At 37.6% G+C, this 25,574-nt stretch overlaps 1 protein-coding gene and 1 pseudogene across 2 annotated transcripts in view; one reads left to right on the top strand and one right to left on the bottom strand.

Moving 5' to 3' along the window:
* The window catches only part of LOC124133830 (orexin receptor type 2-like), a 156,599-nt gene that overhangs the window by 10,966 nt on the left and 120,059 nt on the right, over nt 1-25,574 (bottom strand). The gene's annotated exons all lie outside the window — the stretch shown is intronic.
* Nucleotides 2,227-25,574, top strand: part of LOC124133873 — a 37,021-nt pseudogene continuing 13,673 nt past the window's right edge.

The following is a 25,574-nucleotide window of genomic DNA, read 5'->3' as shown; positions in this document are numbered from 1 at the left end:
TACAGAAAACTATTTCCACCGCGGTGATAATACTCCCAACGCGGTGATAATATTTTCATTTATTTTTTTACCTTTTCGTTTTTGTTTTGGACATTTTCATTTTAGTTTTTTGACATTTTCGCTTCATTTTTCAGCAATTCAATATCTTCTTTATACATGATTTAGCACTTATTTGTATGACAAATCGAGTTAATTTGCATAAGGTTCCGATAACAGTAAGTGAAATATCAAAATATTGAAAAACAGACTCCATGTCCCTTATGGGCCACCGTACCAGCAACCTACCTGATGGTCGAAATACGCGACCAAATCACAGGAACTCGTTATTGGTCAGTAAATAAAAATATATACCCCCTATATGTAAAATTCTCTACTTACATATAGGGGGTAGATTTTTTTTTATTTACTGACCAATAACGAGTTCCTGTGGACCAAATGGATAGAGTGGTCAGACACCGTTATTTGATCATTTGCGTGTCATAGTTCCCTGATGACATGGAGCGTTCCACGCAATATCAATCACTGGATTGTCTGGTCCAGCCGTCATACAGCTAGCATATTTCTGAGTGCGGCGTTAAACAACAAACAAACCTGTATGATACACGGGTCTTTATTGTGAATAATGGCTGATTTACTGTCAGCTGGTGACACGTTCTTGTACGATCGTTAGGTTTTATAGACACCACATAAATAGTCACCTCGCTGTGTTAATAGCTATGTTTATAGGATCCTATTATAACCTACATATTGTTTTCCAAGCACGAGCACTGAAAACCAGCTTATTATGGAAATGAGGCAGTATATATACTTAATAGAAATGACTCAATATACCAGTTCACATCGTGACATTAAAAAGATATTTTCAGTAACATTATACACGTTCGGTTTCCTGATTTAAACACGACGTTTTTTTTATCGTGTGGGGAACATATTTCTCTGTGGATGTTTGTTACAAGAATAGGACCTGTGAAGATCCGGGGTAGAATAGGTCTTCAGCAACCCATGCTTGCCGTAAAGGGCGACTATGCTTGTCGTAAGAGGCGACAAACGGGAACAGGTGGCTAGGCTCGCTGACTTGGTCGATGCATGTCATCGTATCCCAACTGCGTGGATCGATGCTCATGATGTCAGTCAATGGACTGTCTGGTCCGGACTCGATTATTTACAGACCGCCGTCATATAGCTGATGCATAATTTGTATGAAAGATATTAGGTGCAACTGAATGTTTGTCGAAATGGTAAATGTAAAAAACGGACCAGCGCCTGGACTGGAGCAGTCCCCTTTTTTCATATAACAACGTTTAACATCACTTACTTCATAACGGTGTTAGAATCTACACCAAAACGTCGGTCCTAATTGTAATAAAGAAGTTGTTCACCCATAAATCTTATCCTTACTTAGTACCCAAACTTCTAAATGCCTCTCAAAGAAGTTAAACGTAGAAGAAGTTCAAACAAGTGTGAGTGAGTGAGTGTGGTTTTACGCCGCTTTAAGCCATATTCCAGCCAATTAGTTCTCGCTGCCGCGAAACAAAGCGGTGGCGAGAACTAAGATCTGATTTTAATGAGATTGTATTCCAGCAATATCACGGCGGGGGACACCAGAAATGGGCTTCACACATTATACCCATGTCGGGAATCGAACCCGGGTCTTCAGCATGACGAGCGAATGTTTTAACCACTAGGCTACCCGACCGCCCCTTCAAACAAGTACACGAATAAAATGCAACAAATCAGATTGAAATGATGTCAGAAAACGGAGCATTCCAGATTTTATGCATTCGGCACACACGAGGGACGAGGACTACGAACACTACGGTAGTAGGGTACAATAATTTTAAAATTATGTATTTTATTAGAAAATACGGCCATTTCGGAAATACGGAAAATTCGTACTACGCATGGAGAAGCATCTCCAATAACCATCACATCCTGATACCTATATATGTATCATCTGGACTAGACAAACATCGAGCAAATACGGATTACCTGCCCCGAATGAATTAATGGAATAATTACCGCTTTCTGTCAAAACTGATAATTCGCGATCAACGTATCCAATAGGGGTTGGGGTTTTTCAAAATATTAAGTGACCTTTTAAGAAAGTGGGTGTTGTTTGGCGCAGCAGTACTGCTATACCAAGGCGGTTTATGACTTATCTGATTTAAATTAGATTAAATTAGTGGATTTGAAACTGATCAAGAACGGTTGATTTCCGCTAGCTGCGGTAACAATATCTTTGTGCAGATCTCTATTTGTGATAATGACATATGTCACTACAGTAACCACAGATTGGGTTTCCACGAAGTTCAGCCCAGATTTAGAGTTATCTCCCTTCCGCGGTCTCGGGAAGTCTAGCCAACAGAAAGCCGAGCTTCGTCGAGACGAGTCGCATCTCACCTGCTCAACAATGTCGGAAATTAGTGAGGATCCTGCAGTGTCACTCTTCAGGGAGTACTTGAAGATACCAACAATGCACCCTGATCCAGATTACAGTAATTATGACTTTTACAACTTGTTTGCTTCTAATGCATATACTTGGTAAAGACGGGATATATGTCTTGGGTCATATGCCAAAACGGCCTCCGGCAAAAATGACTCCAAGACGTGGTAGAAACGGTAGATTGTCGAAAGAATTTCCAATGAATAAAACGTTAAAAGTAAACTTAATCATTGATTGAGTAATATTTCGCTATGTATCTGCAAAATCATACAGCATTTCTAATGTATGTGAAAAAATGTTTATGATATAAAGTAGACACAATTTATGGATAAAATCTTCTTAACCAGAAACCATATAATCTATTATATGGTCTCTGTCTTAACGTACTATTAGCAACGTTTTACTATAGACCCTTAAACACCTGTCAAGCAAGACTTTTGATTGTGATATACTGTATTTGACCCTTTAAAACCATGCTTCTGAAAAAAACAAAACATTATACAGCACACAATGTAATATGAGATATGTGAAGCAGTTGTGTGGCATATGTACTTTGTTACAAAGTGTTTTACTCAGTGGTATGATCGCCAATATCTGCTCAAGATCAACTGCCCCACCCCTCTGGGCAGCACCCTTGACCACCCTCCATGACCACCCTCCCCCCTCCTTCCAATACGTCACCTACGGTATTCGTCACTTGTGCTCTTGCACATATGGAGGTGTGTACTTATTAAAGGGGCACTAATCTCTGGCTTCTTCTCGGCGGTCTGACACTGGCCAGTAGGGCCCACTAGCTACCGTGAGTCGATTTGCTCGCCAACACAAATGAGCGTGACAAGAGACTGGGCTACCATCTGTAAAAACTGCGTAAATAAACTTGGAGGCAATATTTGTATTACTCATTTTTGAACACAGATTGGTTACCCATGATCTATGAAGATTTCGACAAAGGGCGCATGGTAATTAATTTCTTCAGCCTAAACAAACAGACAAAAAGAATGGTGGAAGATCATCAGATTTCGTTATTTGGAAATACACCTGATGGTTATAGTTTAATAATGAAAAAAAGGTATCCCTGCAGTGAAAGCAAATTCGGATTGCGTGGATAATGGGATTACTACTCCCTTGTTGTCATCCACGTTTTCTGGTATAACCCTACACATGTGTATGTATCGTTATTCACTTGATGCTCAGTTAATTAATTTATTACAGGTATAATTAGTGATAGCATCACTCAGATCACCTGATAAAGGCTCCCATTTGGCATTTATTGTGTCCTGGGTAATTATTCAATCTAAATCCAGGTTTGAAGTGAGGTGAAATGTGTGCTATGTAATATGCACGTGGCAGCCCAGCAAGAGATGAATGATTAGTTGATTTACTTTTTTGTAAATCAACGGATCATTCCTAGCCATCAAAGGATCAACAGAAAATTTGTTGATTGATTAATCACTGTTATCTTGCAGAGTGGATATGTCAAAAGTGAGTGTTTACATGTGTGGGTTTACTAAAGCAAAGGGAATACACTCATATTGTGGCGTGAAGTGCCGATGTAAAAACAACATACTTTGTTCAAAGGGTTAACCGATAATATGTTGATTGATTGCTCATCGTTATCTAACTCAATGGATTGTTTTAAAGAACCATGGACATATTGAAATAGTTGTCACGTGGGCTTTCTCAGCCGACCTTTGTGATTTGACACCTATGTGAAACACCTGAAACAAAGTGATCAGTTGAAAAACGAACCCTTGTGTCGAAGTCTCACTGACTGGAAATTTATAAATTTATAAATAATAACTTTAATAATAATATAATATTAATAAAGTTAATTACACTGCACATATACAGATACAATTTACCTATCTGCAATTAATCAAGTTAATACTGAAAATGAACTGGCCTCACCCATGAGGTGTTTCATTTTGAATTTTCTGCATTCTTATTGACCATCTTTACAATGGTAATATTAATACATGTACATAAAAACATTTCTTTGGCAATAAATATTAACTAAGTATCTAAAAAAACGCCTCCGTGGTCTAGTGGTAGAGCGTCCGCCTGGAGAGCGGAAGGTTGGGAGTTCAATCCCCGGCCGCGTCATACCAAGAGACTTTAAGAGATTGTACTTGCTGTTAGTTACCCTGTCTGGCACTCTGCATAAAGGAGCTAAAACAAGGACTGGTCGGCTCGGAGTCAGTATACTGTGTCTGAGTGGGGTATTCATGTTAAACTGCGGCACTATAAATCGGCATCAGTCCGGACTAGGACAAGCGCGCGCGCGCACGCACGCACGCACACACACACATCGCTATATAAGTGCAATACTCTTGGATGCGACGTTAAACCCCATCTCACCTCACCTGATATCTAAAATTTGTATTGATACAGTATCGACATATGTCGAAATATCATTATATATTTAGCAATAGATCAATAATGTGATATACGATGACATCCTAACTGAGAGTTTGGTGATCAGGTAGTCAGACTCGCTGACTTGGTTGATGCATGCCATTGTATCCCAATTGCGTGGATCGATGCTCATGATGACAATCACTGAATTGTCTGGTCCAGACTTGATTATTTACAGACCGCCGTCATATAGCTGGAATATTGCTGAGTGCGGCGTTAAACGACAAACAAACAAACAAACAAAAAACCAAGTCATTGGATGAGTACCAAGTCTACCAATCTACCATGTCCATTTGGTTGCCACAAGCGTAGATTACCAGGGCTCTACTATCACCTACATACTCAACGAGAATGTTAGAGAATAAGAATATTCAAACTCAGAGTGATACAAATATTCCAAGCACAGAATAGTGTTCATATTTTATATGCCTCTCCTGATGCTGAATATTTTAAGAACCATATTGTTATTCACTGAGTGAAGAATTTATGTATAATGTGGGGAATTCTGGGTAATACAAATATTCCAAGCACAGCATTATGCTAATATTGTATGTGGGTACCTGATGTTGAGTATGCATAAACATTTGTTGTTCCCTGAATGAAGAATTAAATGAAATCTTTGTGACTTGTCTGCTGTGGATCAATGCTCATGATATTAATCACTGGATTGTCTGGTCCAGACTCGATTATTTACAGACCGCCGTCATATAGCTGGAATATTGCTGAAAACAACTTAAACAACAAACATCCAACCAACCAATCAAAGTACAGAAGCAGTTGTCGACATCTTGGTCATTGGGTCAAATGTCATTCTTTAGGTGAAGAAATGATACACTAAAATTTTTATTCTGATGCACGTGGCCTTCGATACAACACATAATATGTATTGACCTGTGTTGCAATACATGACAATACAAAATACGTATTTTTGCTTACATACCATATTCAACGTAATAAGCGCCCAGGGCACTCTCAAAATTAGAAATATAGGTCTCTTATTAGAATGTTTTTTTAGTTTAAAGATAAATTTCGTGGTTTATGCTGACAGCCTGAAATGCTTATGTACGACAGATATATTTTTCCAGAATTTAATTGCCAATAATAAAGGGTGCATATTACACACGAGTGCGTATTATACGCGAATAGGGGTCGGAAGGGGTGCTAATTGGGATTGTTCACTCGCCAATATATTAGCAAATCTCGACGTGGGCGCTTATTAGAGCGGGGTGCTTATTACGTCAAAAGGGGGCGTGGTCGGCCCAATCATCTAAGGCGCCGCTATTCGCTGTGCAGAGTTGCGTCCCTTGGGCACGCAAGAAACCTCTGATTGTGGGTTCGGATCCTGGTTCGCCCCGATTATGTTTCTAGGTTTGTCAGCACCATACCCTTGCTCGTTGGTTTCACCAAAGTGGTAAACGTCTGAGACCTGCATCACCTTGAGCTTTCCCCCCACTTTAAGCTAACACGCTGCGATATGACTGCAATACTGTTAAAAGCGGCGTTAAACCCAACTCACTCACTCACTGACTATTACGTCAAATACGGTAATAGATAATAGAACTCTATGTGTGCTTGAAAAAACACACTACATAGAAGCTGTGGCTTTCCTGAAGCAACAGTTGGTCGCCATTTTCACACACATCTGCTATTCATGAGTATTTTAGTTGATGGCCTTTGAGTTGTGGTTGTGGCATATTGAGATACATTTTGTATCGTGATCAGTGTATCGAGATACGCATCATATCGTGGCCACCCGTATCATTGCACCCCTCAAGGGTTGATTTAGCTTTGTAAAATATGCATCAATGCAACCTTTTATTGATAAATTTATGTGCAAATTATATTTAAGTCTATATGCACCAAGTTCATGTTTAATCCTTATATGTCTACACCTCAATCTTTTAGACTTACATTTAGTCTATGAAATCTTATATTACACAATACTCTTCCCGCCTCTAAAATTAAACAAATTATCTTCCTAATGCTGATTTCATATACCATATTTAATGTAATATGCACCAAGGGAGCTCTCAAAATTATAAATAGGGGGCTCTTATTAGAATATAATTTTGGATAAAAAAACAGAGTTGAAAGATCATAAATTTCATGGTTTATACTGACAGCCTGAAATGATACAAAAGAAAAGTCTGTGTGTATTACACATGACAGATATATTTTTTCAGAATTTATTTGCCCATAATCAAGGGTGCATATAACACACGAGTGCATATTATACACAAAATTATAAGTCTTGTGTACATTGCCAATTGGAAGGGGTGCTAATTGGGATTGTTCACTAGCCAATATATTAGCAAATATCGCCGTGGGCGCTTATTACACATGATTACGTCAAATACGGTAATAGTTGAATAGAGCTAGCTAGAGTTGGCTAGATTTGCTTTTGTATCTAGATTGGGTGTTTTTAATAAAAAAAATATATTCCACAGTCCTGGTGCAGGACTATAAATCTTTCAAACATTCAATGCCTCTAAGCTTATTTACCATACCAAATCAACACCCTTATTTATGTGTAATTTGTCTTGCGTTATGGGGCTTGATGTCATCAAAATGTGTGAGCTTCAAGATTATGTGCACATACTTAAACGTTGATATATCTTTGGATCAGGGTGCAACCTGCTTTTGTCTGTGCAACTAGGTCTTAATGTCAATATGCACCTAGTGCAAGTTAAATCAAGTTCCTTAAATCAAGCCCTGCCTCTAGAACAAGCACTTTTCGCGTCTTTCTCTGACATAAATAATTCAACAGATATGGGAAGCAATAGGGCTGGGGCAGGTAACTCAGGTACCCAGGTCGGGTTGGTACCGACTAGGACCCGGGTACCCACAGGACTACCCGGACCCGTGGTTAGTCACGTGATATATTGTTTAATGACAAAAATTGTCTAGAACTGTATGGTTACACTACAAGTCACTAATGTTGGCATTTCTTTCTGACTATGCACCCATTCCTTCTGATTTTTGATATGGTTGAATAAAGATATAACTTAAGTCAACTTCAGTGTATGAATGACCAGATTGTTTAATACATGTATCTAAATACTTTTTGCCAGGTTTGCTAAAAGTGTTCCCAAGCAGACATTTTGAGACATCTCCTGAGACCTACAGTGGGTACCCGGGTAGGGTAGGGTAATAGGGGGGCGGGTACCTGGGTAGTAAATTTGGACTTTTCCCAGCCCTAGGAAGCAATTGCCAGAACATAACCTATTACCCTTTGTTTCAATGAGATCAACCGTGAGAATGCACACTGGGTACAAGTATGCCTGGTGCAGACTTTGGGAATGGTCTATCACATTATAATTAGGGGTGTTTGTTGTTCAGCATTATAACCAGAAACAAATGCTCCCTTAAAACAACAGGATGATGTCCCAAGAATTATTTATTTGTTCTTAAGAGTCACTCAGGAGTATTGAAAATCCCGGTTCGCCCCGATTATGTTTCTAGGTTTGTCAGCACCATACCTGGCTCATGGGTTTCACTGAAATGGTAAACTTCTGAGACCTGCATCACTTCGGGCTTTCCTCCCACATTAAGCTGACACACCGTGATATGACTGGAATACTGTTAAAAGCGACGTTAAACACCCAACTCACTCACTCACTCAATGGCAAAATGTTCCGTTATATGGACATTTGTCAATGTTCGTTCTCTTACTATCCCTCTACACCAAGACTACAGCTCAAGCAAAACTTTGATCTTGTTTTATTGTGAATCAGTATGTCGAAAATAGTCGCAAAATTTTGAAGGCCATGTGTGCTTGCAAGCCTTAAAAGTTAACAGCCAGTTTCAAATTTCACTAGCTTAAAAATCATATGCGACAGTTTATTTTTGTCCCCACAATGTTTAACGTGGTCAAAGTGTGTTAAGTTACACAGCTTGTGATTGGTTAAACTACAAATCACTCTTATCTCACAACATTGATACGTTTCAGTCTTCTGTATTTTTTGTTCTACAGAAATGGGAGAACTTTTTTGATTTTAATCAACCATGCGGTGTACATAAAAAAAATCCCTGTTAAAATTTCAGTTACAAAATTGGGTTGGGGACATTTTAGAACACAGCTGTGAATTGTAAATGAGAAATCCTTCTTTTTCCAAAAATTGAACTAAACAATGTACTAAGAAGACTTGTTATTTTTTGGTCATGTTGGTTGATTGTCATCTTTGTAGGGAAAATAATTGAAAAGAATATTTGATACATTAAATTCTATTTTCTTCCAGGAAAAGCCATAGATTTCCTCTCTAAACTTGCTGAAGATGTTGGCCTGGATTTCAAAACGATTGAGGTGGGTTTGCTAGTTCTTCCATCTTTCTTTCTGTACCTTTATTGTATGTTCTGTACATTGGTAAAATTGGGTTAAATTGGTAATATTTTTATATTTTCATATCCCTTTTACTGTTTTTATCCTTTACTCCAGACTGGCCCAAAGGAGTTATTTGTGATAATGTCACTGGTCTGAACAAACGCCTCCCTCCCAACCCTGGGTCTCTACTCTCACATGGACGTGGTGCCAGTGTTTCCGGTAGGTATATATAGAATACTAGTGAGTGAGTGAGTTTTATTGTACAAAAGTCAATAAAAATATCTGTAAAGTTAGTTGACATTAAACGCCGCCGAGATAGGTTAAGTGAGTGAGTTAGTTTTACCGCCGCTAAGAACTGTATTTCAGTTATAGCACAGCGTTCAGTTTACTGTGGCAGGAAAGCAACGAGTGAGTGAGTGAGTGTGGTTTTACGCCGCTTTTAGCAATATTCCAGCAATATCACGGCGGGGGACACCAGAAATGGGCTTCATACATTGTACCCATGTCGGAATCAAACCCAGGTCTTTGGCATGATGAGTGGAAGCTTTAACCACTAGGCTACCCGACCGCCCCTTTAGAATACTAAATGAACTCCGGTGTAATACCAATTTTATGAAACGAGTGAATAGTTCTGGGAGCTGAACCAGAACTATTCACAAGTTTCATAATATTGGTATTACACGGGAGCTCGTTTACTATCTTATTGATTACTTGCCATTTATATCTTTTTTTAAGAATTTCACTGTCAGGTATGAATAGGCAGACACCTACATGATCCACAACATAATCCAATTGAGTTTAACAGAATAATACTTCAAACACGTCAAACGTTGACACATATTAATTTAATACCATACAACGGCCCACTTTACAATTCAGGCGTCCGTTCCACAAAGTTATCGTAGCGCTAAGGTTATTGTAACTCACATACTCTAACAGAAACTTTGCGTTGTGTTGTGATGCGTTGCGTTGCGTTGCGTTGCGTTGCGTTACGTTACACTACGATCGCCTTGTGGAACGGGACCTGCACCACAAAGTTTACAATCACGTCACAATACCCGATGACGTGATTTGTGGAATGTATATTGCAAGATCCACCGGCGAAACAATGCCATGTGACGTCACCCTAGCAACAGGGTTGCTGGGGTCATTGAGTGTGCATAAGCTCCTCTCAGTGATCTATCATCTCCTCACGCAATGTCGTTGAATCAGCCAAGAAATGTTAAGAGCTTTCAATATTTGTTCGTGAAACGTGTTCCGAGAGTACATAAGCACGCGTTTTGGTATTACACAATGTGTAATACAGCTGTATGTTTATTAAACGGGTGATCTCTTCACGAGCAAGTAATAAAAACCTTTACAAATACAATACTCAAAATATAAAACATCCCGATGATTGACCATTGGGGGTATCTAACCTTCACATGGCAATAATTAAGAACATGTTTAAATGTAATTGAAGCCCGGGATCTTCTGGGCCTTTTCTGTGCATGAAGAATGTCCTTTCTTTGTGAAGAGGGTTTTACACGACTCACAAATGGATGGACACAGAACGAAAATTGACTGCATCCCGAAAGACACACAGTACCAGTGTTACTGCTGGCTTTTGAGTGAGTGAGTGAGTGAGTTTGGTTTTACGCCGCTTTTAGCAATATTCCAGCAATATGACGGCGAGGGACGCCAGAAATTGGCTTCACACATTGTACCCATGTCGGGAATCGAACCCGGGTCTTCGGCGTGACGAGCGAACGCTTTAACCACTAGGCTACCCGACCGCCCCTGCTGGTTTTTGAAACTGTCAGTCCTGGTGGACGGGCAACTCTATGAATTACCAGTCCCCCCTAATTTTTTATAGTCCCAACTTTCAACAAATAGAAAAACTTACGAAAATTACCTTGTTTTAATTCTTTCAACACCATGTTCAGTGCAATGATGTCATCTTTGAAGTAACTTAGATCTACACGTCATTCACATGAAGTTGAGTCACAATTATATCTTTTTTTTGTTTGGATATTTCGGAACTAAGTTGCTACAAAATATATATTTAACCTTAAAGCAACGCGAAATGATATTTCCTTGCACTCAAAAAAAGACAAGGGGAAACCCTGATGGTAACAGACAAGCTGACTTTGTTCAAAAAATATACTTATATGAATATCACCGATGTTTTGTTCAAAAACAAGGATTTATGAGGTACTTAATTTGCCGGTTCACAGGGACTGGAAGTCACATGAATTACCGGTCCAAGCCTAATTTTACTGGTAAAAAACTGGTAATTACCATAAAGTGGAACACTGGAATACTCTTTGTACCTACAGCATATCAAGAGTGTGTGTCTGTTATTTCATCCATCAAGCATGACCACTGTCCATTATTCTTTCGAGGCTCTAAGTGATTATATAAACGTAGAGTACACTACATCATTTCATTACTTACAGGACCCTCATATTGCCTGCAAGGACCCTTCAAATTAAATATTGGGGTGCCTGGCCCCCACTTTTGTAAGTGCAGCTAAAACCCTGCTGTGTATCATTTAATTTTCTGTTCAGGCGCGTCTGTCGGCTTTGGGTGGTGAATATTGTATATGTTATGTTTGAATAATATTTTACAGAAAAAACAAAACTTTTTGTGGATATGGTAGCATATGGCATCGTCCATTGTTCAGGAAAGCCATCGCATTCACCAACGACATCATGCAGGTTGCAGAGCTGTTTTATATTAAATATTAAATATATATTAAAATAATAGAATATTAAATATTGAATTATAACTCATTTACGCTTACAAATTTGATAGCATGCTCTGTTTTCACATTTGCATTTCTATTGCTGTGTGGAAAACCGGAAAATTGATAACATCTGGTTGCCTCCATCAAATATTAAAAAAAAGGGACAGATTAAACACATAATATTCATCTGTAAATTCTGCATAATGAATGTTTTGCAGTGCCTGTAAATGAAAATGTCAATTGCATAGAATTGGTGATTATGTTTTTATGATGTTAAGGCTGTTTATTCTAACATGTATGCCTCAATCAGGCCATAAATAGGCAAATGTATGAAGCAAATACAGTAGAACACGGATATAACGAACACGGATAGAGCGAACAAACAGATATAACGAACTGTTAAAAGATCCCTGATTTATCTCCTATATAATATCATATAAAATTTACATACATAACAAACTCTCTACAGCGGACTAATGGATACAGCAAACTGATATCTGATCACCAACAAGCCCATCTATCACTAATTAGTGACGTGTATAGCGAACTGAGAAATCTCACTCAGTGTCAAGTGTCACTGACAATTGGCTGTACGCAATCGGACGCGAATCAACACAATCGCGGCGAATCAACTCAATCACTGGTGACAATTCAAACCTTGTTAAAATTGCATTATGTTAATCTTAATTGTCCATGTAATTGGACTAATCTAGTAAAACAAACAAATTTCATTCAAAAATGTTTACATTAATTTTGGCAATATTGGAATATATTATTCTGATAAAATAATAACGTCAGATACAATATCTTCCGACCATTGCATTAAAATTTTGGTACCATTTAACTGAATCACTGGTAGATGTGGGAGCAAACGTGTATAAACGTGTATGTGTATTGTATTTTGTTTTAGCCAAGATGTCAGACGTTTCCGACCGAAAACTTATATAACAAACAACATATATAATGAACTTATTTTCTCCAGTCCCTTGTAGTTCCTTATATCCATGTTCTACTGTACATGTTTTGTTTGTTTGTTTGTTGTTTAACGCTGTACTCGGCAATATTCCAGCTATATGACGGCGGTCTGTCAATTATCAAGTCTGGACCAGATAATCCAGTGATTGATATCATGAGCATCGATCCAAGTAATTGGGATCGATGACATGCATCAACCAAGTCAGGGAGCCTGACCACCCGATCCCGTTAGTCGCCTCTTACGACAATGCCCTGATAATAATTATACCGGTGTATGTGCCCCGATTGGTGATACCTTTCTATTATTTATAATTTATTATTTATTAGCATACTATGTTTTCAATAAAGAGGTAGGTTACTTGTAGATTTAACTATGCTAACTTGAATTTGTAATGAAATCAATTTAACTGTTTCAATCAGAGGTGGTTAATGTGATATGAACATTTCAGCAATGATTGAACAATCAGAATTGATCATTTTCCAAATTCAATGCATATGGTTTTTTGTGTTTTCTTATTATTTTCCTGTTTTCAGCACAATTGACTGACGGTGTTTGATGTTGCAGGAACACTGGAAAGTGCCCCCATTCAGTGCAGAGAAGATGGAGAATGGGGATATCTATGCAAGAGGAAGTCAGGTGATCGCTAGTGTTTGTTTAATAATAACCAATAAAGGATGGAACAAATATCTACAGTATCGTAAAAATTGAAACAAAATTGCAGCAAGAGAGAATTTACTTCTGTTGCCAAAAGAATTTTAATGCATTTGGAGTGAGTGAGTGAGTTTGGTTTAACGCTACTTTTAGCAATATTCCAGCAACATCACAGCGAGGGACACCAGAAATGGGCTTCGAACCCGGGTCTTCGGCGTGACGAGCGAACGCTTTAACCACTAGGCTACCCGCCCTCCCCTAATGCATTTGGAACAGCCATTTCAGCAACCCATGACATTTTTCACTCAAACAGGCATTGTCTAGGATTCTAAGCTACGTGCCCTTGGCAGGCAAATTGGGAAAATCATTATCTTGTTCAATTTGGGATTTTTTTTAAGTTCCTATTTTCCTTAATTCAGGTCTTTTAACATTGAATTGTTACATGGCGTTAAATGCAATAATGTTAAACTATGCATTACAGTCTGTACCTCTGTATTGGTCCTGTTATCAGTGAAATACAAGTCACCACTGCCACAACAAAGGAGTGAGTGAGTGAGTATCGTTTTACGCCGCTTTTAGCAATATTCCAGCAATATCATGGCAGGGGACACCAGAAATGGGCTTCACACATTGTACCCATGTCGGGATTCGAATCCGGGTCTTTGGCGTGACGAGCGAACGCTTTAACCACTAGGCTACCCGACCGCCCCTCACAACATAGGAATAACTAGAACAGCATGAATTGGGAAATGTTTAAATATTTTGGGTGTGTTTACTGACACATGTGTCTTCACGAGGCAAGGGAGGTAACTGACTTCAAAAGTCCAGTTTCCACCCTTGCCGAACAAGGCTGGAATTTCTAGGCTTTATCGAGGCGCCACCAGTGGCTGTTACGAGTTATGTCACGAGTTATGTCCCTTCTATGTCCTTCCTATTGACCAATCAGATTCCCCCTCTCATATCACTTGCGTTTGCTTCAAACAATATTGTGGCACCCGGGCAGGACGATCGGATTGATAATCAAAATCTATATCGGGATAAAAACGGTCTTACATCGCAAAGTGCATCAAATCACATGAGCACATGAAAAGATTAAGGAAATATTTGTTGACACCCAGTTGGCGGTGCACATGCTTTGCAAATCCTGCTATCAACCAAAATCTGCACGACAGTTTACGAACCGGATTTTGATTTGGTTATGCAATTTTGATTGGATGATGCATAGACTTGTTAGTCCAGCCAAAATTTGACTTCATAACTCCTGCCCAGTTCAACAAGGGAGGAAACTGGTGTTTTATAGTCCTTTAACTCCCTTGCCTCAGGAAGATGTGATACTTGCTGCAGACATGGGGCCGATTATCAGCCTCTGAGCAAATCTAGATAAATCCCTGTGATTCGCCTCGATTATGTTTCTAGGTTTGTCAGCACCATACCCGTGCTTGTGGGTTTCACCGAAGTGGTAACCGTCTGAGACCTGCATCACTTCGGGCTTTCCTCCCACATTAAGCTGACTGGAATACTGTTAAAAGCGGTGTTAAACCCAACTCACTCACTCACTCACTCAATATGAAATGGGATATGTAATTGATAACAGCTGTTCAGGAAATAGCAGTAATACCTATGACAGCTTGTGTGAGTTCAGGGGTGGTCGGGTAGCCTAGTGGTTAAAGCGTTCGCTCGTCACGCCGAAGACCCGGGTTCGATTCCCGACATGGGTACAATGTGTGAAGCCCATTTCTGGTGTCCCCCGCCGTGATATTGCTGGAATATTGCTAAAAGCGGCGTAAAACCATACTCACTCACTCACTCACTCATTGTGTGAGTTCGAGTAATAGTTTGTGAAAAACACTCAATAAAACAACATTGCTATTTGAATTATCCAAAATGTAATGAAATATTAAGAACCTGTCGTGTGAGGCACTTACGTTCTAGCTGATATTTACATTTTAGAAAATTGTAATAAGTAAACTACGTTTATAACGAACACGCTTATAACGAACTGGCGGATATAATGAACATATTTTTGGTCCCGGCCATTTGCTGTATACCCTATTCGGCGTAATAAGCGGCCAGGGCGTCTCAAAATTAGAAATAGGGAGCGCTTTTTATTCCCCGTCCCAACGAAGTTGACGGGGGATATTGAAATAGGTTCCGTCCATCCGTGTTTGCGTGTGTGCGTTTCGTCCCAAAATTGTTTCCGGAGCATAACTAAAAAACTGTTCAATATTTTTCTACGAAACTTTGCATGACTATTTAGGAATTTCAGAAATTTACATTTTTTATGTTTCCATGGCAACAAGTTGGTTCTATAAGGGTGGTGTTCCTTTCAAGAGCATAACTCAAAACCCATTCAATACTTTCTTACAAAACTTTGCATGTCTACCAGGCACATACTGAACTGGTGCCTTTTGATATTAAGCACTTTTAGAAATTTTAAATTTTTTATGTTTCCATGGCAACAAGTTGGACTTAGAAAACAATAAGGGTAGGATTCGATTCCGGATGAAATTTTCCACATCTATCAGACACATGCTGAATTGTTGCCTTTTGCTATTTATGAATTTTAGAAATTTATATTACTGGGCATTATTTCCAGAGCTTGCTAGATTTTGAACTACACAGTTACGGCCCTGAATCCATGTTATTTTACAAAGTGCATAGTGTCTGCATTGCAATTCATTAATGACAAAGCGATCCAAGTGCCTGTCTCTACTTAAGGCTTTATAGGACTCTTTTTTTATAGTTTAAATTCACTACTACAAGAACAAACAAATTTCTAATGTGCCCCATGGCGGGGGATAGTGATAACACTGTTTCCTTGTTAGAATATGATTTTGGTGGGAAAAAATTGAAAAAGAATTTGGTGGAAAAAAAACGAAAAAGAATTGAAAGATCGTAAATTTTGTGGTTTGTTGAACACAGAAAACGATCGCTCTCAAAATTTTACCCCTTTAGATATAGATATCTTTTACAAATTATACCGTGTGCATGCCTGCACATATTGACTTACATATCTACGTATTGGTAATAACGCATCTCCATATTAACAGTGAGTAAAAATTATCGTCGATGCCCATTGTTCCAAATAGGAAGTACCGGTAATCAGAAGGTTAAGTTGAAAATATCAGCAAATATCGCAGTGGGCGCTTAATAGAGTAGGGCGCTTATTACGCCGAATACGGTATATGCTTGAAACGAACTACAGTTATATTGAACTAAAATCAGTGGTCCCTTTGAGTTTGTTATAACCATAGTTTACTGGTTTTTATTGCAAATCTTTCAGTGGTTAAAGCTCTGCACGCTAACGTCGAACCCATTCGACAGAGGTGTCCATCCCCGTGCATCTGATGTCGAACCCATTCGACAGGCAAACAGCATAACAACACCCCAAAATAAAACTCGCCATATCTATTTACCAAGAAGGCTTTGCGTAACATTTAAATTACGTATGACATGCATAAATCCTCAGCTTGCTCAATATCAAAACGTTCAGTCATTTATTTACCTCAAAAAGAAAATATCGCGAGTTAAAAATGTTTCGGCCAAACTTCTCGGCACACAACTACCAGAAACGGCCATTGTTGACTTTTGGCACTTCACGTTGAGCGGCATGCAGTCCGATATTTTCTTTATAATTTCATCATTTTTCCTATTCGATCATAATTCTTTGTTTGCTGGCGAAAGGAAAACACTCATGTTCCTTAATTTCTAAAAATTAGCAACTTTCGGTGTAACTAATTGTAAACAAAAACAATCTGAATCGTAACATCATCGATTGGATGAAACTTGTACTATCATGGCAACGGCGGTAAACAAACAACTCCACATGCATAGTTATCCCGTTAGACTATTACAATCATTTTGTTACATGTAACTTAATTTTCTAGAATTATTGACACGTATGTATAAATCTTTGTAAAAAGAATTTCATTTTTAAAGAGTTTGCAAATGATTTCGTTTGATAAACTTTCCGACACATTGACAAGCCGACAAACAGCTGACAAACGTCAGTGATACGTTTGGGCGTGGCCTAACTCGCGATTTGTTGAGTTGAACAAAGTCAACAAACACTGCGAAAAATGACAAATATTGGATGATACGCAAAATCTGAACTGATATACATTCTAGGTAAACCATTCAATAGCAAAATAATGCATTTTATGAGAAATAATCAAAATACTTGCAATTTTAGCTATGATTTCTGAAACCGGAAGCACGTACCGCATGTGACACATGGAAGCAAAATATGCAAAAGTTGGTAAGCAATCATAAAGAAATTCCGAAATAGATTCAAATTCAAAAGAAAATACATAATTTACTATTTTTCGTCAACTCTTTACTATTTATTGATCTGGAGAGCAGTCTTTACTCCTATTTGTTTCATATTTCTTCGTGATTGTCGCCATCAAATGTGCAAGTCTAAATCCGAAACCGTAATGGATTTCACGCTCGATGATATTAATTTTAAAATATTTTCTAAAAACGAACGCAACGGAGAGCGATACAACGTATTGATATGCCATAATAATAACATAATATTGTTATAGGTCTAACATTACAAAAAGAACAATTTAAATATTAAAGATGTTGTTGAAAACTTTCTGAGAACCTCCCGTCCTCTGAACCGATAAAATTTTGGTACACAACGAGGTAGGCTAGTGTAAATATATATAGATTCTAGGCTCCTATATATGTGATTTTGTACCCAAAACAAATTAAATTGTACCCAAAATACTTTGTGAATTTGTACCTAAGAAAATAAGAAAATAGATCTATAATTATATTTATGTTTTCATGTAGATGAACAGAACACACAATAAAATATTTCATCAAGTTCCAAATATGATTATGACTGTGATCCTTGAAATTGATTGTTTAGTTTTGAGAGAAAATTGACGTCTTGTCACTGAAGGAGAGGCCAGTTAAGTTGGTTAAACCTAAGTTAGAATGAATCGTTTTGATAGGAAAGTGATATGTTAAGTTTAAGACACCAAATTAATGTATATCTTTGAAATAATTCTAGGTTGATCTACAAAATCACATACCCATTTGGGTAACAAATTACTAGAAATTTTGGGTACAAAAGTCACCACTGTACATTTCAACTGATTTTCGTGAATCAATGGGATAAAAAAAATTCGTCTGAATGATTCCTTTTCTCATTTTTTAAGACAAGAATTTGTTTTACATAACAAAACAGGCAGATCTACACAGATCACGTTTAGTCCTAAAAATGTTTAAAATATGGACACCTCAGAAATGAGGGCTTATAAGGTTATAATTCTACCTAACTTGTCACATGGTTTGACTTAGATCTAGGTCTACCTAAGAAAAGTCCTTATGAAAATCTGTTTTTAATTTTTTTATGACACTGACATTTCTGGCACTTAGACAAAGAGTATTCAAGGAAAGACAGATATGTTTTTGAATGAAAATATGACTTTCCTTTATAATTCTTTTTTCATGATGACAGGGGAACTTTTATACACACCAGCTGAGGAAGTTGTGATACTGTGATTGCATACAAAGAAAAAACAGGTTGGAAGCAGTACCTGTATGTATAAAATAGGCCACATAAGGTGAACAAAAGTAATGGATTGGCTGACTGGAAAAAATACATCTGGCAAGGGTAAACATGTACACAGGCATGTTTCTTTTCATTCCAACCAGAAGACTGAGATAGCATTGTCTAAGAAACCTGTGGCAAACTTACCAGCTCATGTGCCACCATGGTTCTTGTGATTAAACAAACAAAAATGTCATGTACTGTTACAAGTACTGTTACTGTAATTAAATTAAATTAATTCCTATTAAATTTTATTTTAGAATTGTTTTATTTGGAAACAAACCACATAATGCACAAGATTAATGTCCATATGAGTTTAGTATGTATATGTTAAGGATCTGATTTATTCATTATTCATGGAATACTAAAATTAAAATGATGACATCAGAGAGTTACTTATTCACATAGTTGATTTTCAGAGTGCAAGATAATAATTGTTGAATAAATATGTTTAAACTAAAGATAATAATTGAAGTTTGATCAGTTACACTGTGCTGATGCAAAGACTAATATGTACTGTCCCCACACACCATCATTGTGGGAAAAATAACTACCGGTATTAAATATAACTTAAAATTTTTAAACCTGTAAACAGCTGTAAATAATTAAACAATTACAAATCTATCATCAATACGCCATCATGGTGCCATTGGTGGTCTTCATATTTTTGGAATAAATTTAGAAATCCTTCGTGTAACTGTTCTAAAATCATGCTAGAATCTATGAATGTATTCCCGAAAGGAAGCTATCCTAAATGTAATGTGGAACTAACACCGAAAATATGTACGTAGCATTTTATTGCTTATATATACCCTATCATATTCAGCAACGCGGGGATGTTATTTTGAAACACGTTTTGTCAAGCCCATTTTCGCGCACCTGTTGAAGAGGGTGATCTTGCTGATCGACGATATCCATAGACGTATTACGTGGGATACACTTGTTGTAGTGAAACTTATCAGCGTTTACATCGCAGAAATATGAATCATGTCCCATTTATATTCACAACATTGAATGGTGATTCTTAAATATCAACAGAAGTTCAAATAAAAGATACCGAGAAACTTGCATGTGGCATGTTGATTTATCGTCTACCGTTTCCGGGTCACGGGAGCATGCAAGGTCAAACGGATTAACTAATACGCGAATTATATCGTCAAAGTCACATTTTTATTTCATGTTAGTGGCGATTACTGATACTGTGTATCGACTTATGTTTTTGCTGTATGTGATAGGCGAACTATTTCAAAATTTACTGTAATTGTTTTGTTTCGAAAGCTTATCAGCAGACTACCCCTGTCTGTGACATCACATCCGGTGACCTATGCACTTATTGAAATAGTGCTGTCAGAATTCACGATCTTTATTTTCATTTTTCTCTCGTCATATTTATTGGAATATGACGAATAAAACATTCTTCGATTGAGAAGATCGTCAACTTTCGCCAAGTTATATTTTTAAAGGCAATGTAAACTTTGTTGATGTTAAAATAGCAGTAAGATATGCGGAGATCGAGCGAAGCGCGCCATGTTTGATTTTAGGACGTCTGCTAGCATCATGACACGGGTTGTTTATTTTTGTATATCGTAAATATTCAACCAAAACGCTTGAAATTAGGATTAGTGAATATTTATAAGTCATTAATTGTTTCCTGCAAATTTTATAACATGACACGTCAGATTAACCCGAATATTCGTATTTCTGCAACCGACATGATGACCTCGAAAATTAAGTTATTTTTATGTTTAACGTTTAGATAATAAATTCACTGAAATGGTTCCTAATTTACCATCGCGCTGTTATTTGCTGATAAAAAAACCCGAATTTTTACTCAATTAAAATTAAGATATCGGAGATATGATTATTGAAATCAATTTGCACAAATGTTACGATATTAAAAGGTTCCTAGCATGAAATGCAAACCACCTTCAATAACGCAATTCAGGTAAGTTCAAGAAAATTTACAAATTTTGTGTTCGCTTTGGTCTTAACATTGGTATGATTGAAAACATCAGGATATTTTTATATAGTACTGTGTAGTTTTCTATCAGGAATAAATGTGCAAAATATTTCTTCAATTGGCCCTTGTTTAATGAGGCACCGACTGTTTGAAATCACCCACCCTCTTTAGAGCGCCTTATGCTAAAATTAATCCAGCAGGCAGGGGTAAGAAGTGTGAAAATAATTCAGCAGGCTAAAGGTTAAATAAACTGTAGAGTGAACCATGCTTATTATTTATTTTTATATCTTTCAGGATATGAAGTGTGTTGGTATACAGTAAGTAACTTTTCTGGCTGTGGGGAAAATATGATGATTTTTAGTTTTTTAGTTACCATATATACAGAAAGCTTCTTCCTGTCGTACAATAATTCACTATGAATTGTAATTCGTTATCAGTGGGATTATTGTTGTCTTATAAATTAGAACTATGAAAAATTTCAACTTTTACTGGTATACCACTTATGTGTGGGCTGAGTTACCTGCCCTTGGCAGGAGTTACCTGACATGCGTCAATCTTTTTGAAAACAAAGAAAAGATGCATGAAAACAACAAAGCATTTTGGGTGATTTTTATGATGTTTTAATTCAAGTTAACTTGCCATTATTATGATATTCTCCATGTTCTTGTTATAATGTTGTTGGTTTCGAGTTGAAGTCAGTGTTGCATTGTCTTTCAGATATGTAGAAGCTATTAGACGATTGAAAAAGGAAGGAAAGAGATTTGTGCGTACCATCCATGTGATGTTTGGCCCAGGTGACTATGTTTAGATGTTTCTTTTTCTTTTTAGTCCCCCGCCGCGCGAAAGCGCGGAGCGGGGAATATAGTATTCACGACCGTCCGTACGTCCGTCCGTACGTCCCACCTGTTTGTTGCCGCGATATCTCAAGAACTAAACACTGGATTGTCTTCATATTTGGAACTATGGTGTATATACAGACTCCGCCGCAGACACCAGTCAGTTTTGGTGACCTTGACCCCATTTTCAAGGTCACAGCAGGCAAATCTGCTTTTGGAGTTGGAAAATGGTGTTGCCGCAATATCTCAAGAACTAATCGCTGGATTGTCTTCATATTTGGTACTATGGTGTATATACAGGCGGGGGACATTTCGTCACTTTGTGACAAATACTTGTTTTCTTTCTTTTTTAATGGAAACAATCAGGACACAGCCACTTTGCAAAATGTTTCGGCCATATATCCATTCTCTATCCACTAAAGTTTGTTACAAGTGTCAATAGCAGTAATATGACCATTTTTCCTGTAAATAACGGTGAGTTGTGTGATCTAGGGCTGGGACGAGTCCAAATTTACTACCTGGGTACCCACACCCCTCTTACCCGACCCTACCTGGGTACCAGCTGTTGGTTTCAAAAGATAGGTACAAAATGTCCGATTGGGAATAGTTTGACAGTAGCCCTGGCAGAATGTATTTAGATACACGTATGAATACACTGAAGTTGACTGATTTAGTTTGTTCAAACATATATAAGTCAAAAGGAACATGTTCATAGTCGTAAAGAAATGCCAACATTAGAGACTTAAAATTGTCGTGTCACCATGTAGTTATATTGTGAATTTTTGTCATGAAACAATATATCACATTACTAACCACGGGTCCGGGTAGACTTGTGGGTACCTGGGTCCTACTCAGGACCCACCCGACCCGAGTACCCGAGTACCCGAGTACCCGAGTTACCCGTCCCAGCCCTGGTGTGATCTTCCTCTCACTTCACATATGATTTCGTCGAAATGAATATTTACAATATTAAATGAAATTTTAAATAAAATTTTAAATAAAATTTTAAATAAAATTGATAAAATAGATTACAAACATCAGTCCAGATATATAATGAACTCTTTTTATAACCAGACAGTGTAATTACATGACTGGTTTGCGTACTTCAGTACAGATTTGTTGACATGGTATTTCTGGTGTTATGTGCTCGAAGTGATGTCTTTGTGTTGGGGAAAAAACATCAAAACTCTTCAACCCTGCGTATAAGACAACCCCCCTTGAAAGCCCCCTTATTCTAGGTACGAAAAACTGACAGTGATATACGGTATATCAAATCAAAACCTATTCTTCAAGATAGACAGAAATGTTCTCTAGTATTCCTTTAATAGTGGACAGAGCGGCCTAGTTGTCAAAGGTGCTGACATTCACTGTGTGGAGCTTCCTCAAGGCACTACCCCAAGCTCCTCACAGCTCTCTACACCGAGAGTGTAACAGAGGAGTCACGTGCTAGGAAGGAGCTTGGCACAACCCCTGCTTGTCTGTTTTAGCATACCCTATTCGATGTAATAAGCACCCAGGGCACTCTCAAAATTAGAAATAGGAGGCCCTTATTAGAATATTATTTTGGTGGAAAAAACAGAGTTGAAAGATAAATTTCTTGGTTTATGCTGACGGTCTGAACTGTTTATATACGACAAATATATTTTTCCAGAATTTAATTGCCCATAATTAAGGGTGTTTATAACACACGAGTGCGTATTATACATGAATAAATAAGTCTTGTGTACATTGATCAATCGGAAGGGTGCTAATTGGGATTGTTCACTAGCCAATATATTAGCAAATCTCGCCATGGGCGCCTATTAGAGTGGGGCGCTTATTACGTCGAATATGGTAATGGTTAATATCTAGACTCTGTCTGCACCACTTTGGGGTTTCAAGATGACAAATGATATACAGTGATCCCTCACTACAACGCTACCATTGGGGTCCAAATAATTGATAAACGTTATAGACGATCAGCGGTTTAACTGAGGTGGAGTCGTAGGGAGTAGATGACCACCAAAACAGTACATGCTTTGCCTACCTCACACGATCTACGCTGCATTTCAGTTTAAAAAAGATAAGAATAGCAGTTGTTTATGATTCATAGTGTAAAAAAAGATTTATCAAGGGTATTCGCTTTTAAAAGAACACATCGTATCCCTTCAGCGAATTCTGGTGAAAGAACAGGTATAACAAACTTGGTCAAACAAAATATGAAATTTGATACAAAACATCACTAGACAGGATGATTCACCATTTAAATTGTATTTCCTGCTCTCCAAGGCATTGTTTTATATGAAGAGATTAAGATTACCTTTATTTAGCCAGAAATAGCAACTGAAACATTGTTCAAACAGCGGTATACCAAACTTAATCAACCACAGACCGCCTCCGTGGTCTAGTGGTAGAGCGTCCGCCCGAAGAGCGAAATGTCCGGGGTTCGATCCCCGGCCGTGTCATACCTAAAAATGTTAAAAAAGATGGTACTTGTTGTTACCCTGTCTGGTGCTCGACATTAAGGGGCTAAAACAAGGACTGGTCGGCTCGGAGTCAGTATACTGTGTCTGAGTGGGGTATTCATGTTAAACTGCGGCATGGTATCAGCATTAGTCCGGACTAGTACAAGCAGCTACACACACGTGCAATAATCTTGGACACGACATTAAACCCAATTTCACCTCACCTCTCTCAACCCTTGTGAACACCTTTTGATTTTACTGGTTCTTTTTTCAATTTCAGATGAAGAGACGGGTGGAAAACGTGGCATGATACCATTTATGAAGCATCCTGAATCTAAAAGACTCAATTTGGGATTTTGTCTTGACGAAGGTAGAACCAAGGAAACTATTTGATTAAAACTAATTATTGAAAACTTAGATTCAGAAACAATGTTTCATTGGGAGGTGGATTTCCTTCTGTGTGTCACCAATGACACAGTGTTAATGTCATGTTAAGAGTTGTTGATGGTTGTCATTAATTGAAACCAGTCCCTGTTATCAATATGAATTTAAAAAATAATTTTAAAAAACCTGAGATATTTTTTCCCTACCTTGTGTGTACTGAATGCCTAAATATATGGGTTTGTTTTATTGTTGCAATTTTTCTTATTTTTATCTTTTTTGACATGTTTAAGGTTATACGATTTTGTATTTACATGATGTTATAATAAACAAGTTGTCATGAGAAACCATGAGATAAACTGCATATTTGCGTAAAATATGCATTAAATAAATACACAAATTATAAATTAATGCCTTTATTATAACTATTAGATAAAACCATTGCATATATTTCAACTGTAAGATAAAATGATTTGTATCAGCCGATCGCCAAATTCACTTATCGACAGTTACATTTGTAAAAGCTGCTGCAATAAACATACTGATTGATGATAATTGAAAAGCACATCAGCGATATTGTATGCCATGAAATGCCATTAAATGTATCAATGTACATGTTGTATTTTAATTAGTCATTGAGTGGTAATGAAAAAAAAAGGTTTTGTAAACAAAAAATGGCTTCCTTGAGTGAGTGAGTTCTATTTTACACCACTTTTAGCAATATTCCAAATATAAAAAAATAACCAAAAGTTTTATCTGTAGCTCTGAATCAGGACATGCTGCTACTGTCTATTCAATCAGATGTACGTATACTGCAGCAATTGCTCTTTCCAGAGGTGCATGTGTATTCAAG

Source organism: Haliotis rufescens, unplaced genomic scaffold (assembly GCF_023055435.1).
Source record: "Haliotis rufescens isolate VD_foot unplaced genomic scaffold, xgHalRufe1.0.p SCAF_16, whole genome shotgun sequence".
Classification (NCBI taxonomy): domain Eukaryota; kingdom Metazoa; phylum Mollusca; class Gastropoda; order Lepetellida; family Haliotidae; genus Haliotis; species Haliotis rufescens.
The sequence above is the reverse complement of the archived record's forward strand: the minus strand, read 5'-3'. Positions and strand labels throughout refer to the sequence as shown.